Source organism: Mustela lutreola, chromosome 1 (genome assembly GCF_030435805.1).
Source record: "Mustela lutreola isolate mMusLut2 chromosome 1, mMusLut2.pri, whole genome shotgun sequence".
NCBI classification, from domain to species: domain Eukaryota; kingdom Metazoa; phylum Chordata; class Mammalia; order Carnivora; family Mustelidae; genus Mustela; species Mustela lutreola.
This window is the reverse complement of record NC_081290.1, coordinates 271,065,431-271,084,035: the sequence shown is the minus strand read 5'-3', so window position 1 is coordinate 271,084,035 and position 18,605 is coordinate 271,065,431.

The following is an 18,605-nucleotide window of genomic DNA, read 5'->3' as shown; positions in this document are numbered from 1 at the left end:
CTGCCTCAGCTCTAACCTGTCTAGTGATTTTGCCAGACTTGGATGAAGAGACAAAAGATGTGTTCATCCAAACCTCGAAAGTGCAAGTTCCTCTGATAGAGCTGATTTATGATCCAAAGCTCTTCCCAGCCGGGATGCTGGGCCAAAATCAACAAGAAGAAATCTAACAGTAATCAATGTAAAATCAGGCACTTTCAGATCCAAAAAATCAATGGTCACAGGAACAAGCCCAGGATGGGTGGATGGGGCCCGCTTGGCAGAATTCCACTGGAAATGATCTGGTCTTTTTTATTTGACCCCCTCAAGTCAGTGTAAGCAGGAACAACATGATGTGGCTGAAAACAGTGGACACTTCCTAGCTGAATGGGGAGGGTGAGATCCCTTCTGTGGCACTGCAGGTTCAAATCTGAACCCTGCACTTCGTAGGTGCAATGTCCAGAGGGGAGACCCAGGAGGGGGCAGTAGGATCTAATGTCTTCGTGTGAGGAATGATGGCAGGAACCTCAGGGGAAGCAGTGTGGGATGTAGGACAGGAGAGGAAGCTGAGCAGGGACTGCCTTGGAGCCTTTGGGGATGGAGCTGGAGAGGAAGGAGGAGCCAAGACTGGTGGGTAGAGGGGACAGGGTGGTGGGTTTGGGGTTGCTTGGAGGAGGGATGTTCTGACAGGTGGGTTCCTCTGTGGGTGGCTGGGCTGCAACTGCAGTTGGTGCTTCCATCCCTGGGGTGGGCGACAAGAGGCCAGGTGGCCCACAGTCTGGTCCCAGCAGGAGACTGGGCCACAGGAGTCCAGAGTCCTTCCTTTGCTCTGTCCAGACTCAGCCTAGGTTGCCATGGGGGCCTTTCCGCTGGTGAGAGACGTTCTTTGGTCAGGCCTGGGGAAGGATGAGCCAAAGAGAGAGGGGCAGAGAGACAGGCAGAATCTGTTCCGGGGTGGGGTGGGGCCTGTCCCCCGCGGGGCTCCAAGGTCACTTCCCACAGGTATCCATCACATAGGCCGGTCAGCAAGAGGGAGGGAGAAGCCGGGGGACTGGGCAGCCCCAGCTGTCAGCTCCTGCAGGGCTCTGCGGGGCTGCAGGGAGCACACTCTCAGGTATGTGAGCACACTCACCTGCACATATGCACAATCCTGCTCAAGTGTGTTCAAACGTTGCCTTCATGCAAATGCTCACTCACACACCTTCATACACAATCACATGTGTTCTCCCCAACTAATACTCATCTGTATGCATGCTGGCTCAACCCCCCCACCTTTCCCCCACCATGTGCACAGGAGCGCCCCTGCAAAGGAGTGAGGGAAGCAGGACAAAGCAGACAGAGGAGTTGAGCCCCAGTGCATCACAACAGGCAACCCTGACCCCTGACCCCTGCCCCTGGACATCTCTAGGGAGCTCTGAAGCTTCAGGGCCCTTCAGAGAAGTCCAGAATTGAAGTGAAGGGGCTGGGCCTTCCTGTCCCTGCATGGACCAGTCACTGAGTACAGGGAGGAGGGACTGCTTGGAGGAGGCGGCTCTCTCCCAACAGGGGCGGTCTTCAGAGATGGAGGAAGGTGGTCCCCAGAGATGGACTGGCTGGTAGCTGGGTGAAGGGTGGGCCCAGATCTGGGCAGCATCACAACATCCACGATACACTGGACACACGCTTGCATGCACAACCCTGGCTGGGCGTCTCCTCTCCAGCCCTGGGCACATCTGCTCTGGGGACTAGACCTTCGAGGAGGGGAGGAGGCAGAGGGGCCCTGCTGGGAAGGCTGCCTTCCCCACCAGTGATGGAGGGGGTTGTGGGCCACTGTGGGGGGAACGAAGGAGAGATGGGGAAGGGCCAGGATGAGTGCCTGGTGCCTTCCTCACCAGTTCCATCAGCTCTCCGAAGAAATCTCCACGAACTGCTCCCTCTGCTCCATTCTTTGGTGCCTTTGATCTGGCTGTGGGCCCAGGAATCACGGAAGCAGCTCTCCAAATCTTTTTTTGTTAAATATTTCCTCGGCAACTGGCCTCATTGCAGCTGCTGTCAAGAAGCTACAGTCTTGGGGTCTGCCTGGCCAAGGCTCGGTCCAGCTCTCTATTGTAACATCTTCTCATACCAGCACAGTTTGGAGCATGTCCCTTGCCCTTGACCACCTAGGTATAAAGGCCAGCTCTGCCCTCACCGTGGAAGCTTGGTCAGACTGCTCCATCTGTCTGTGCCGCACTTACCCAACCTGTAAAATGGGTTTAACACGCACACAGGCTCTGGTCCGCTAAGACGCACGGAACCACCCGGTGTGGGAGGTGCTCCTCCAGTCCCTCCTGACCCACACAGCACAGAAAGCTCATTCCCTCCCTGATGGCCTCCCCTCCCCTCCCTGCCTCACTCTCCAGGCTCTGCGCTGCTCTGCTCCTAGAATAGATCTTGGCCGACACTGGCCTTAATTGTGTGTGTTTGATAAATGGTTCTGCTAGATCTCTCCAGGGCGGCAGCTGTAGACCAGAGTCAGGATGGAAATGGCTACAAGGAAGGTCGGAAGCACAGATTTCAGCCTGGGCGAAAGATGCAGGGTCCCTGCCCCCTCGGATCCAGTGCCCTGCGGTCGGGACTGCCCACTCATCGCCCCTCTGCTGCTCTTGGTGTGGCAGAAGGCGTGGCAAGCTGAGAGAGCCTAAAAGTTTCCTTGGATACCTGTTCCCACCACTCCTATTTTCCCAAATGAGGATGTTGAGGCCCAGAAGGGTTGAGCAACTTGTCCAGGAACACACAGCTGATATAAGGCAGACTTGAAAGTCTGATTTGGACCTCTTGACCTCCAGGCCAAAACTTTACTCACTGGCCCACCTTGCCTCATTCCACAGCCCCCCAGCCAAGATGCTTCCTCCTCTCTGCTCATTTGATTTGCTGGCAATGTGAAATCGTCCTCCGCCTCCCTTCTCGCTTCTGAAATACCCAGAGTGGGAAACGTTTCCTGCGGCACCTGATGATGGAAGTTCAAGCCCTGGACCTTTCATTTGTTTTCTATGTGACTTTGGGTGATTTACAGCTTCTATGAGCCTCAGTTTCCCCATCGGTAAAATGGAGATGCTGCCGATGGTTATCTCCCTCACAAGGTAGGTGTGGTAAATGCGATCGTACAAGAAACATACTGAGCAACGTGGCGGCACAGAGGAACTAAATGCTGGCCATTACTATGACTGGGTCAAAGAATGAAAACTCACCACCTAGCAAGCAGAGGGAAGATCCAAGGAGATACAAAAGGGATGGTCTTTATAGGAATGTCAGCGGGGCAAGAAAGTTACTAGCAAGAAAAGAAAGGATTGTTTCAGGCAAGGTCACTTTCTGTTAGGGGGAAGAGCAGAGGGGATCTTATCATGCAGATGACTTCATCTTCCTTGGAGGAGGTTGGGGGGAGGGGTGGGGATAGAGAGGGCCCTATGACAGATGACCTCACTGGCACTGACCAGAAATTTCCTGACTGCCTGGTAAAGACTACATTTCTGGGGGAGGTTGAAACTGAATTCAGGCTAGGTCTTAAGTCTGGGTTTGGTGACTTGGTCCAGCCTATGTGACTCCATCTTGCACTTGTGGTTTTCTTTTTAACACTAGTCAGGATTCTTAGGGCTGCCTTGTAAGGCTGGGCAGTTTGTGCACTGCACAAAGGTACTTAGTAGGAGTATGTAGGGCTAAAATGCAGCCTGTAATCATCCCCAAGCTGTGTACCTTTGGAGATGTGTCTGTTCCCAGGAAGTTCCATTTTCTGATTCATCGACCCAGCAGGGACATCGTTTCTTAATCTGTGCAAAGGGGCTGTGCAGTACAGCCCTGTACGCCCCAGCTAGAATTGGAAAGGTACAGGGCAGGATTCCAAACTACTCTTATCTGGAGACCGCAGAGCCTAAACTCCACCATTTAAGCTTCCCCTTGGGTCCCATGGTCATTTTGGATGGCCCAAAAATCCTATTTAAAGTGAAACACCCTCTGGAACAGTAACATCCTAAAAATACTGACACCTTATCCTTGTTGTCATTATCATCCTCACCACTGTTCCAGATCTTGAGTGGATCAGTCTTCATGCCATGGGGATGGGGTTTGGGGGCAGGACAGGGACTCAGGATAGGGCGGGGGAAGCAGCCCGGGGTGGGGAGCAGGGTGCTGCAGTGTGAGGCTGGCCATGGCCAAGACCCAGTTTTCTCTCTGCCTTCACTATTTTGTCCAAGCCCGACTCCAGCAGAAGGAATGAGCCCACTGGGTCCCCGGTCACAGCTGCAGCGGCAAAGGCTCTGATTTACTGGGGAGCCCCACTCCAAGGAACAGTATTGATGTCAGCGATAAAGCTGATCCCCCGAAGCAGCTCCATTTTAAGGGGAGTGAGGGACACATTCCAAGGGAATGAATCTCAAAGGGTAGGATTTCAGACAACTTAGAGGCAATGTGCAGGAGCTACGGGGCCCCTGGTCCTTCAGATCACCCCACCGAGGGGGCTGCCAGCGTCATACATACGAAAGGTCTGCCTTGCGTGTGGGGTCCAAGTGACATTCCAGACATGGGGCGTGTTGGGGAGCCCCCAGAAGCACTCGGATGCAAGTGATTTATCAAGAGAGTGCTCTCCCGAGGAAGCCTCGAGACAGCTGGGACTACAGGAAGGGAAGCTGAGGAAGGTGGACAAGGATGTGACCTCAGCTCTGGTCTGGTGGTGGTGGTGGGGGGGGGGCAGCTTCAGCTGGCAGCTCAGAGACACCTGGGGTATAAATTGTGCCCTGACATTAGTTAGGATGCTGGAGCTTTCATATGCTGAACCCATTAGTCACTGGTGAAGTGCAGCCCCTGGCACTTCGGATCCCTGCCTTTGCAGCAAATGGGCAGAGCTGGAGGACAGGACGGTCCTCTGCGAAGGGACAAAGAGATGAAAGCACTGGCTCTTGGCAGAGAAAGCACATGGAAGCCCAGCACCGACCTCAAAAAACGGGGTGAAAGGTGACAGAATCTGGGCTGGGTGCCTAAATTATCTGCTAGATGGGACAGAGGGTGTGTGTGTGTGTGTGTGTGAAATCTTAAATGTCCCCTCTGTGGAGGAGGAATGGAAGGTTATCTAATATTCCTGCCCCCGTTTTCTACCTTCTCCATGCCACAGGAAACATACTATTTGTCCCGCTGCCTCTTCGTGGAAGGCCCAAGGTCAGGGGGCAGATGTGGAGGGTTTGCCCTGAGGGCCTCGATGCTGGGTTATTCTACCTCAAACATCTAAGACCTAGGGCCACCTCAGCTCTCCCACCATTGCTGCTTTTTTCTCTTTTTTTGAATGATCATATCGCAAATGAGCTGGATTACCGATGTGATTTTTCCCTCCTCCCCAAATCTCACACACATCAGAAAAGGGAGTATCACAGACACGCCGTATGCTCTGATTTTCAGTCTCGTTGGGCCCATGGCAGCAAGGGCTGCATTTTAACGCGGGTTCCCAGGCCAGGCTGGAGTAGAGCAGGATAAATGGGGCCATTGAAGGTTGTTATAGAACAAAAATTCAGCCGAGTAAATTGTAGAGATCTAATTGGCTTTATTAATTGATTCATGAATCAGGCAGTGGCATATCCAGCGAGTAGAGGGGAGCGTCAAAGGCTCCAGAAAAGGAAAGAAGCAGAGAAAAGGAAATTGCTCCGAAGAATCCACTGTGTGAGGCCAGGTTGTCCTCCTAGAGGGAACAGAAGGGTTCTAAAATAAACTTCCGAGGGCCGATCAGGATATTCCCATGTGGAACTGCTTAAAGGTGACATTGCAGGGGGTTGAAGCTGCAGTCAGTTTAGGTATGAAATCCCAGTTTACTGACTTGGGGTCTTAATCTAAGTGAGGCCATTTGGGGTCTGTGGTTTTCTTCTTTAACAAGGTGAGGGATTGCTCTCCTTTTGCCCTGGGGCTCCATTGCCCCAAACTTCCCCACACAGGTGTATCGGATTGAATGTGTCCTCTCACTTCTGAACTGATGTCAACCCAGAACCTCAGAATGTGACTTGTTTTGGGGGCACCAGGGTCTTCACCGATGTAGTTAATTAAGATGAGGTCGTACTGGTTTAGGGTGGGCTCTACGTCCAGTAGCACCGGTGTCCTCAAAAGAAATGAAGTAGAGACACACCTGGGGAGAAGCCACGTAAGGTTGCAGGCAGATTGGAGTGCGGTGTCTGCAAGCCAAGGAATGTCAGGGGTCACCAGCACACACCAGAAGCTGAGAGAACCATGGGATGGACTCTGCCTCAGGCTCCAGCAGGAACCCACCCTAACTGTACCTGCATTTTGGACTTCGGACTTCCAGAACCTTCAAAGAATAGGGTCCTGTTGTTTAGAGGGTATCCAGCCTGTGTTATTTGTGGAGGCAGCCCTAGGAGACCAATGCAAGAGGAATCCAGAAGAACCAGGAGGGGCATCAGCACTCAGCCTCTTGTGGCTTCTGTCTCTTGGTGGCAATGCAGACCCTGCAGGCTCCAGGGGGCCTGGGAAAAAGCTCAACTGAGCCTTCTTTGTGGTACCCCTTGGCCAGAGGCTGGAGAGAACTTAATGTCCTTTGGATGCCCCTAGACCCTGAGATGCAGGCACTGGCAAAATGGCTCTGCCTGGACACTTGAATCAGTCAGTGTACTGAAGTACCTATAGTTTCTAACTGGATTTTCTGGGACCCTGGGGGTAGGGTGGTGTGTTAGGGTTTTCCAAGGAAACAGAACTAATAGAATGTCCATGTATACATGTACATGTGTGTGATATATCACACACATCTAGATCATAACAAATATGACATATGTTATCTCTCTCTCTCTATCTGTATCTATTTAACAGATATATAACATATATTTAATTCCTCTTTTTTTAATTTTTTATTTTTTATAAACATATATTTTTATCCCCAGGGCTACAGGTCTGTGAATCACCAGGTTTACACACTTCACAGCACTCACCAAAGCACATACCCTCCCCAATGTCCATAAACCCCCCCCCTTCTCCCAAACCCCCTCCCCCCAGCAACCCTCAGTTTGTTTTGTGGGATTAAGAGTCACTTATGGTTTGTCTCCCTCCCAATCCCATCTTGTTTCATTTATTCTTCTCCTACCCACTTAAGCCCCCATGTTGCATCACCACTTCCTCATATCAGGGAGATCATATGATAGTTTTCTCTGCTTGACTTATTTCGCCAAGCATGATACGCTCTAGTTCCATCCATGTTGTCGCAAATGGCAAGATTTCATTTCTTTTGATGGCTGCATAGTATTCCATTGTGTATATATACCACATCTTCTTGATCCATTCATCTGTTGATGGACATCTAGGTTCTTTCCATAGTTTGGCTATTGTGGACATTGCTGCTATAAACATTCGGGTGCACGTGCCCCTTTGGATAAGATATATATCTATATAACATATACATGTTATATCGATACAGATATAAGGAGGAGATAGGTTCATTTTTATTTTAAGGAATTGGCTCATTTGATTAAGGAGGTTGACAAGTCCAAAATCTGCAGGATGGACAGACAGAGGGAAGAGCTGACAATATGATTCAAGTCTGAAGATCATCTTCTAGAATTCCCTCTTGTTCAGGGAAGGTCAGTCCTTGTTTTGTTCAGACCTTCAACTGATTAGATGAGGCCCTCCACATTATGGGGAGCAATCTGCTTTCATCAAAGTCCACTGATTGAAATGTTAATCTCATCCAAAAACAACCCTCACAGAAACATCCAGAATATCGTTTTACCAAACATCTGGACACTTTGGCCCAGCCAAGTGGGCACATAAAATTACCATCACGATGGGCAGGTATTTTGATCTCCCTTCTAGAAAGAAGAAAAAAAAAGACACAGAGAGGGTGAGTGATTTATCCAAGGTCACAAAGCAAATTAACTGTGATGAGGAGTCACAGTTACAGAGGAGTTACCAAAAAGGGGTTGAACTGACAATGAGAAAAATGGATTTAATTCACATGCCCTCCAGACCAGAGCTTTAAATCTGCTGCTCTCCCACATGGCCCCAGTGGATAAGGATAAATATTTCCCATCCATATTTGTATTCATGTAGTACATTTTGCTTATATAAGGCCCTGCAAGGCAGAAAAACAGAGGCCACTGTGGAATGAATATTGTTTTGTGCCAGCAACCATATTTGTGAACACCCAATCATCTCGATGACACTTTGAAGTGACTATCATTACCTCCCTCTTATTGATGAGGAGATGGAGGCCCAGAGTACTGAGGAGGCTGGCTAAAACCTCACAGCTAATAGGTTGTCTGCTGGACTCTAGAGTCTGCTCCCTTGTCTGCATATGGCCCACTCTCTTCCTCAGGGTGTCCTGACCAAGCACTTGGGAACTGAGTCTTCCACAACATGGTGCACAGTAGCTTTACCTGGCAGTCACAGCAGCTCTGTTAAAAACAGGAACTGGTTCCATCTTTCAGAGGAGGAGCGGAGGTGAGGAGAGGTTAACTGACTCATGCTGGGTCACACCACTAATCAGCATCTTGCCCAGAATGGAACTCACCGAAGAACTGATGTTAGGGTTAAGAAGGCACAGTTTCACATTAGTTGAGCAATTACTGTATTTGAGGCCCACAAATCAGCTTAGCTAATCCTTTCCACAACATAAATGTAATAGTCAACAAGGATTCAGCATCCTTCAATGAGTTTTCATTTGACCCTCCCTACAAAGCCAAGAGATAGGTGGGGGTATGACTCTCATTTTACAGATGAGGAAACTGAGGCACTCAGAGGTCAAGTGACTTTCCCAAGGTCACTACCAAGCTACCAAGTAAATGGCTGGGATTTTAAAGCAGGAAGCTTGATGCCAAAGCCTGTCGTAGGATGTTTTTTCACTCATTCATTCAATAATTTATGAAGTGTGTTATATGCTGGGCCCTCTTCTACTGAGGTGACATGCCTTTTTCTTCTGTTTTCCCTACCATTCAGAGATATAAAAGGGGCAGAGATATAAACTCAGCCTTGAACTCTCCCAGTTTAAACCTCTTGGTCTCTTAGTGGGTGACAAAGCCAGGAAAAAGCAAACAAAAGCCTTTAGATAGTAGAAGTGTGAGAAAAAAAATAAATGAAGGAAGTTTGAGGACAAGCTTAGCTGTTGGGAAGAGACTCTTTGGGGTGGAATCTTTTAAGCAAAGCTCTGAACAACAAGAAAGGTCCAAGCATATGGATATCTGAAGAACGGGTATTACCGGTAGGAAGAAAAGCAAGTGCAAGGGCCCTGAGGTAAGAATGAGGGGATATATTTGATCAGCAAATGAGGGCCAGAATGGAGGAGCCTGGTGAGAATGTGAGGAGTCCAAGATGAGGTGAGTGAGTAACACAGGTGCTTGGTCATGTAGAGCCTATGCTTCAGATGTTCTTGGTGCTGACAGCCATTTTCCCCTTTTAGTGGCTAGTGGAAGTCTGTTCTTAATCAGATGGCCCTCTTTCTTCACCCCACAACTCAGGCTTTCATAATGTTTAGTCTAAGCCAGAGGTTGGCCAACTTTGAAGGCCCAGGTAGTAAAGATTTGGGGCCTTAAGAGTCAATCATATGCTCTCTGACACCACCACTCCGCTAAGCTCATGTCCACATGCTGGAGGTAGAAATCCTGCCTGAAGAAAAATCTTCCCCTACAGAACTCTTTGTCTGCTTTCCAAAGTATATAAGAACTTAAAATACAGGTCCTCAAATGCCTGACATGTAGATGACCCTAACTAGCCCGAGAGCAGCCACAGGCAGTGTGTGAATGAATGAGTACTATGTGTTCTAATAAAACTTTATTTACAAAAGATGAGAGAGGGATTGCGGATGCGGCTGGGCAAGTGGGTCCGTATAGGAGCGAATCCTTGAGAAGGTGGCCGCCTTCTTCCCACAGCGTCTCCCTTTGCTCTCTCCCTACTCTCTCTACATTCCGAGCAGCTCCCCCGACATGAGTAGCTGCTGAGGGGGCCATACCCACAGGAGTAGGAGGGGAGGGCCTGGGGTCTCAAGGATTTCATAAAATCCAAACAAACGAGGCAGTGGCAAACATACTGGTGCTGGGACATCCTCAGGACCAATCTGAACATCTCCTCGCCATCCACCTTTGGCCTCTTCCCTCCCTAACAAGTGAGAGGCAATGGAGTATAGGCAGAACGCAGGAGGGAGGAAGAGAGCCCCTCTCCCTGCTCTGGCAGCTTCTGTAGTGAACCTTCCCCACGTGACAGATGCTTAGTGCTCAAGACAATGAAACGGATCATCACCTTCTATCTTAAGCTGGGGTCATTACCCCTCAATTCTGCAGAGGCGCATCCGAGCCTTAATTTTTTTGTTGTTTGCATATGAGATCATTTCAATTAAAGAGAACTGGAAACACTTCCCTCCATTTCTTTAGCAAACACAGCCTTATTGCTTCCCACCCCAAAAAGCAAAGAAGCCAATATTACAATTAAAACAAACAAACAAACAAACAAACAACTCTTAAGCAGAGATGGGCAGGCTGTGGTGAAAGGACATTTGTACATACGGGGATTTTATCAGGAGAAACACATCTGTGACCTTTGCTCTAAGTCAGTGAGCAGTGGAACTAATTAAAACAGCCTAACACAGTGGGATCACCCTTCTTTTTTCCTCGGTGTTACTCAGGTCTTCTGTCACTCTGATTTGATGCCAGGGAGACTGTTCCATATGATGGAAGGGAAGTGACTCAGGGACAGGCACAACGTCCCCCCAATCACAGGGTACAAGAATCCAGTGGGGTGATTGTTAACATATGGATTCTTAAGCTCTGCCCTTGAGAATAGAATCTCCAAGGAAGCATGCCAGAGCATCCGTATCTTTAACATTTGCTTCAGGCAGGTGTGGGGAGTTCAGTGTATGATGTAAATGAGGCACAGGCAGAGCAGGGAGGTTGCCTGGGTCCTGAGAAGTCAGGAGGAGCCAAAGTTGTAAGACGGCAGATCCTGTAAATAAGCAAATACCTTGAGGCAGGAAAAAGAGCTGAAGGTGAAACGCCAGTTTGTGGAAGGAGAAACAGACCCATAAAAAGAAGCAGGGACTGAACCTAGCTGACTCAGTTGAGTGGAGAAAAGCGTCGGAAGGAAGGTACACGATACTAGACATGCGCAAGATCAAGGAAAAGCAATATGCAAGCAAGAGGTTGGGACAATGTTAATAGTCGGCAAAGTAGAATTGGAGGTTAAAAGCACACGTGAATACAAAGAGACAGCATATGATGCAAGGCCTATTTTACAGAGAAGAGACTATGGTCATAAACATGTATGTAGCCAACAATGCTGCAGCTAAATACAAAGGCAAAAGTATTAGAGATGAAAGGAGAATTGCCCCTAAAATAGACAGTTTCAGTGGAAGATTTTTAGTACACCCTTTTCAGAATTGTAGATCAAGTAGATAAAAAAAAAAAAAAAAAAAAAAAAAAAAACTTGTCTTGTTTTGGTAGCCACTCACCATATGTGGCTTTTGAGCATTTGAAATGTAGCAAGTTGAGATGCGCTGTAAGAGTGAGACATAAATGCCAGATTCCAGAAACCATTAAAAAAAGAGAGAGAGAATGTGAAACATCTCATTAACAGTTTTCATATGGGTGGTTTGCTGAAATGCTCATATTTTAGATGTACCAGTTTAAATAAAATAGCATCAAATCAATTTCACATGTTCGTTTTTACTTTTTTTTATTTGGCCAATAGAAACTATAAAATGACCTAGGGGGCATGCATTGCATTTCTTCTGGATAACGCTGCCATAACGGACCCAAGAACATCAAGTGGTTCTGTGGGAACCCATCAGCTTCTAGTTCTCATCCTTGGATTCTAAAACCTTCCTCTTATTTCAAACACATCCTTAAAACCATCGCCCCTTCCTGGGCCTTGGCAAGTAGGAAGTTTGTTGTGTTCCAAGAAGCTGTGGACCCCATCCTACATTGTGACTCCCTACTGTGGGTATCTGGGTCTTAGATTTGTTACTTATAAGATAAAAAATAAATCTTACCAGCAGGGTTGTTGTGAGAATTAAATAGGAAAGCATACTCTCCCGTTTTCTGAAAAGATAAAATTAAAAACCAAACAGAGATGAAGGGGGCCCGCCAATTCTACTTCCTGTCTCTGGGCCCCATGCGTGTGGAGCGATCAGTGAAAACTCTGAGGCAGATCCCCGCAGGAGACAGAGCCCAGTGGAAGGTGATGTGTGAGAATTGAAGATATCTCACCCTGAGGATTTCGCACTGTGACTATCAGGAGTGCACGAGTCAGGAGGCCTCAGTCCGCCTAGAATTAAGAGGCTTTCTCCTTTCTAGATGCCTTAGAACCGAGACATTGAACCTCAGCCACTCTTAGGGGAAATGGCAGATGATGGTCATTGCGGATTCCTAGCAAGTTCAAGCCAGAAAGCCCCAAGTAGTCGATGGTATGGTTAAGATTACCGAGTTGTCCCGGTTTATCTGGAACATTCCTGGTTTTAGCACCTAAAGTCCCACATCCTGGGAAATCCCAGTCTTGAGCCAAATAGGATGAGTGGTACTCCATGTCCTCCCCAGGTTTTAGAGATGTTCCCTTGTTAGAAGAATCACTATGGGATGTTTGTTAAGATCTGGATCTCCGGGCCCACCTCCTCATTCAGAATCACCAGGGTAGCAGCTCCAAATTGGGGACCTCCCGCTAATATCCCAGATGGCTCTGATATCCAGTCAGGTGTGGGAACACAAATGGGAACAATGATTTTGTTACGTGGATGGGGAAACAGAAGTCTGGAAAGGGGCACTTAGGTGAAGTTGATATCTTTCAAGGCCCTCCTTCCTCATAATGATTCCCAGTGACAAAATAAAATGGGCTGCAAAGCAGGTATAAAAAAGTTAATGTGCTGGTGTCCCCCCTTAGGGTCTATTTCATCTGTTTTTTTCATGTAAAAATCATGTTGTAGGTGTCCTCTTCCTTTGCTGGTTCTCATGGCCCAAACATGGTCTGTCTCCTGGTTCATCCTTAGGCAGTGCCATGCCTAAGGCACCCAGTGGAGGGCTTGGACCCCAGCCCCTTGCCATGACAGACGGTACTCGAAACCACAGCTGTTTAGAGAGTTCTGAGTTCCTCTCTCTAACCTGGGAAGTGGGGTTTCTGCTCGGGTTTGGGAAGCGCTATGGACACACTCCTTCCAGGTCCTTCCATCATGGGTAATACCTAAGGGCAGTGCAGAGTCAGGAGTTCCTCCTCTGTGGGAGTGGGGGCTGATGGTGAGAAAAGTGGAGGGACCTGGACTTTGTGAAGTTTCTGTTCCCCACGGGACACCCCAGGGCAAACTTTGGGACCCTTTAGTTATCAATGCAGTAAAAAGAGAGTCATCATTTGCAACATGCAGACCGTTTATTGCACATCCATTATCTGCTCAGCTGTGCTCAGTCCAACCTGATACTCCCATCTTTTTGGTTTCTTGGTTGCCAGAATTTTCCTCTCTTGGAAAGGAAACCCCCTGCTGTTCTGGAGCTGGACAGTGTGGATCCCAACTTCAGTGTTGCCACCTTCTCGCTAGTCACTTAGCCCCTCTGGCTCTCAGAATCTCCTTGAGTGAAATTGGGTGACAGTACCAGCCCTGCGACATTGTCCTGAGGATTAAGGGACAGTGTGCAAACATTTGAGGCACACAGGAGGAATCCATAAATAATAGTAGCCACATAATCAAAATAATATACAGAAAGTGTCTGGTGTGTATTAAGGGCTCAGCTCCTGTCTTTGAGAAAGACTCCTCTCCCCAGCAACCTTGAGTACCCAAGGGAAGAAGCTACATGAATGAAAAGAAAGGTATGCTACCCAGAAAGGAGCAAACAGACAAGCAAAGACATCCAGGCAGTTGGTGTTTTCTGGCTGTGAGACCTGCCCTAGTTTATTTTGGCAGCTGCCTCCACCATCAATATGGATGGAGAAATGGCAGCGAAAACAAATGGATCGACCAAGGAGGGGAGGCTGTTTGGTTCCAGCTTCCAAAGGAGAACCCAGCTGTCCCTGTGGTTGAGATGTACTGGGTCCCTAGTTGCTGGTCTGGTCTTCCTGTGCTCACCCTCAACATAGAGGGATGTTTCCAAAGTAGCTGGGCTGGGAGGAGTTCAGGTAGTTCAGGTAGTGGTGCTAAATTCGGGCATATCAGCCATCTATTTGCTCGTGATTCTGCAGTCTGGACCAGACGCAGGGGCTCCGCAAAAGGTCATCTGGAGTCCTTCTTGGGTGGTGCATTCGTCTGGCAAATGGGACAAAGATCCAAGACGGACTCTTGGACGTGTCTGGCACCTCAAGGAGCTCCAACTGAGTTGGCTGGGAAAGGGATGTCTCTCTCCACGTGGCCTCTCGTTCTCACGGAGCCCAACCCCAGCTTCCTCAAGGGGAGTCTTGGGGCAGCCAAAGACTGTGATTGGAAGCTGCACACCCTTGAGACTCAGGGGCTCCCACAAGATCACTCCTGCCGTGTTCCATCAGTCAAAGCAGTCACAGGTGAACCCAGATTCAAGGAATGGGGAAATAGACTTCATCTCTTAAAAAAAGTCCACACTGCAAAGGACATGGGTGCAGGGGGATGTGGTTCATTAGAGGCCATTTTTACAATAATTTACCACAGCAACACAGGACATTTTCTAGGATTTGACATTTGAGGCCCTGGTCCTCTGGTTCCAATCCCCTTTCAACTTCCTGGTGAGCATCTGTGCTCCAGCTCCTTCTCTGAGTCTGTCAGATGGCTTCCCTCCTCCAGGCCTTTGTCAGTGGGTCTCCTTTGGTCAGGTTCAGTGGGAACAAGAACACAGCCTAGAGTCAGGCCGCCTGGCTCTACCCCTCACTCCAAGGTGTGACCTTGGTCAAGTCTCTCGGCATCTCTGAGCTTCATTTCTTCCACTGTTAATGAGGAACACTTTTCTGCCTGCTGAACACCTACATGTTTTTCTGTAGCACATCCTTTGAAAATTTCCCCTGGGCCCTTCCAACCCTCACCCCAAGGAGAACTGGTCACTCCCTTCTTTCAGCTCCCAGGCCCCCTGCCACACCCCAGTTCTGTCCCAGCCCACGGTGACATGTACACACATTTCTCTCCCAGAGAAGGAGTTCTTGCGTCTAGGAGTCACATCTCAACAACCTTTTATCTTTAGGGCCCAAAACATGGTACATGCTCTGTATGTGCTTTCCAAGAATGAATGAGCAGTTGCCTGGGATCCAACACCTCAGGAACACGCTCGTTTGTCTAGGACCCATTTCTCTCACACCTGATTGCCACAGAAGAAGAGTAGAAGAAAAACAAGCATTAGGCTTTCGTGCCAGGGATGTGACCTTTGGACAAGTGATCCAGGGGGATGCTGGCTGCCATGACTCCCGCAGCCCTGTCTGCCATCCCTAATTCCAGAGAAAGGGCACAGTCTTCCTGCAGGGTCATGATGCATTATAAATTAAGGTGTCAAGCAGGAAAGCTAGCTCTGTACCCAGGAGATAAACATGCATTACTCCTTTGCACGAAGCAGACATCCCAGATGCTGTCAGCCCGATTGGACCACGGCCTGGGGACCAAAGAGCAGGGCTTCAGATGGGCAAGCCCCGCCCCTCTGGGAATACGCCTTGCTGCTGAGACTTCCGGGGGTGGGATGGAAATGGGTTCAAATTCTAGCTCCATCACTCAGTTCAAACCTAGGCTAATCTCCTCTGCTCTGGTTTGTTCATCAACCTCCATTTGTTCATCTGTAAATTGGAGATCATGGTGACTCTCTGGAAGGGCCCCGGGAGGATTAAATAGGGTAACAGAGGTGGCATATGATGGGCACAGAACACCTGGTTTTCCTGTCGCTCCAAAAAACCTTCTCAGATTCTCCGATCTGGGATCATTGATTTGGCGGATAAATTATTCCATAAAATGAATGACTGAATTTGTTAAGTGTCTTCATAGACCCTTAACAGAGTTTATTGGATTTGGGGACATAACAAAGTGTGGGTGCTGGGAGGCAGCTAGGTTCACTCACTGGGCGCTAAGTATTGGGAGCTAACAGATGAGTACTTAACGTGAGCCAGAGTACTTAACGTGGGCTCACGTTAAGTATGTAAGTATTTTACATACATTCCTTACATACAATACAAAAAAATGTAAAATACAAAAAAATGTATTTTTTATTATTTTTTGTATTTTGTAAAATACAAAAAAATGTATTTTACATACATTCCTTCAGGCTTGCTAACCACGCTGTGAGTTCGATGCTATGCTTTTTCTAGTTCTACAGAGGAAGAAACTGAGGCCCAGAAAGGGTCGAGTTCCACCCACAGTTACACAGCCGGGAAGCAGCAGCACTGGGATTCAGACGCCAGGGGTCTCGCTCCCTGGAGGCTGTCCTGCCTCGGCTGGCTCATTCTGGTTTACCGACCTGATGGCATTTACAGGGCTAACTATGCAGGAGCAAGCAAACGACAACAAGGAGAGTACCAGGTGTTTGCAGAGCGCTTTACCATGTAAACACTCCTTGCCGGGGCGTCTTTGAACTGTTACGATGGCCGTAGGAGGCCAGGACTCTTATTTCCATCGCATAGATGAAGACATGGAGATACAGTGAACCAGGAACTCTTCCAAGGTGACACAGGATGGAGGGTGGGGCTGAGATCCGAATTTTGGCAGAGTCCACCTTCCACCATCATATGGTTATTAATACGTGGAGGACGGCAGGTGCACAAGTATCCGAAATGGTCCAAGTTTTGTCCTGGCATGTTATTAGTCAATTGGCATGACTCTGTTCCAAGATGGTGTGCAGGGCAGCTGAGGCAACCCACCCAGCCAGCTGCTCCAGGAGGGCACCTCTCCTTCCTGAGCCCCTCCCCCTGGCCCTTTACAGCTGCTCCTGCTGGATCTCTCAGCATCAGGCTCTCCTTCCCTTCATCAGAGGGTCTCCCTCAGGCAGGACTTAGCCACCTGGGTCCAGAGCCTCGTTTGGAGAGAATTCAGGCGGTCAGAGAACTTGGAAGGGAAAAATCACATCTCTGAGTTCACCGCTCTCAGCTGAAATGGAGCATTTCTTTTAGTTGTATGTCACCTATAGAAATCACAGATAAATTCCTCTCACATCATATAGTAGCAGATGCCTTGAAATACCACTTACACCTATCACCGCTTCGAAATTATGGTGCTTATTAGACCTGCCATGGGATCTTATAATTGAATGCTTTAATAAGGAAGCACGTATATTGCTAAATTATAATGTTGTGTTTTTAATATTTTGATGCTATTTTTAATGTAATTAGTACACTTTCTAATCCTATATATTTTTATTGGCTGCCTTGAAAAATAATATTCCCAGGAGTCTATAGTCTGCCTCAGACTTCCAAAGAGTTCCCCGGCTCATGAAATATTTATAGCAATTCTTTGAGGTAAGACTCTATTATAGTCTCTCATAATTCCCATTTTACAGAATATATAACTCAGGCACAGAGAGGACCAGAACACAGCCCAAGGACACATTTAATAAGTGGAGAGCGAGGAAAGGAGTTCAAGGCAACCTAGACGAGAGCCTGCCCTTTTGGCCAGAGCATGTGGTCAGGCCCCCTCGGTGCCCATGGAGGGCTCCAGCTCATTCTTCACCGGAATGCAATCGCTCCTTTATCCCTTGGCAAATTCCAAAGGACCCTGATCCTCTTGAGGGTTGGGATGGTTTTATTCCTCTCTGAATCCTAGTGCCTGATCCAATGTTGAGCCCAGAAAAGTTTCTAAATAAAAGTTTTTGTATGAACGTGTTTCCGACCCATAATGTGTCATACATTGTTGAGCAAAGACCCCCTTCTCCTGCCAGATTCTTTATTGCATTAACAAAAAGGCCCCAAACCAAATAATCCGTCCACATTTTATAATGGCATTAGTACAGAGTCGTGTATTTTTATAGCACTTTTGACGCTGCCAAGAATTTTTATATCCCTTTGACTTGAACCTCGCGTGTAAATTAGTCTGGACAGGAATGAGGTACCTTAGTTTCACAGAGAAGTAAATGGAGGCTCGAGGCGATTGGTTCCAGGCAGTAAAGCACATGGGTGAAGGGCAGAGGCAGGGAGCCCAGCGGTAGCCTGGGTTCAAGCCCAGTTCAGGCACTCTCTGGTGGACCTCGCAAGAGCTTCTCTGAGCCCAGTGACCTCACCCACAGAATGGGGACAGCCATAGCTACCAAATGAAATTGCTGCCAGGGTGACATAAGAGGATGCATGTTGTCTAGAACAAGTTTCCGGGATGCTATAAGGATACAGTCCACAGTATCGGTCCCCCAAGATCAGCGGAAGGCTGGTACAGTGGTGGTGTTATCACCAAGGGCAAATGCAGTGGGGATCGGCTGTTCTAATAGAGCTGCGGTGGCGTTCTCATCCCAACTCAGCCACATGCCCAGAATAAAACTCTGTCCTACCTTCCCTGCATCTTGGTTTCCAAATCTGCAAAATGGGCCGGTAGGGGGCTGGGGAGGACAGGCTCAGGAGGCACGGGCTCAGAGTTCCTCCTTCATAGGAAAGTCTGTGCGGAATCAATTTGAAAAACAAAACTGAGGGCGGCCCAGTGTGTAGACAGGGTGGGACCCCTCACCCTGAGGAGCTCTTGGGGCACTGCTTGAAGTCAGCTGGTACAGCTGGGTTTAACTGGAGCTCAGCACGAGAGAGTAAGAGCCAGATTA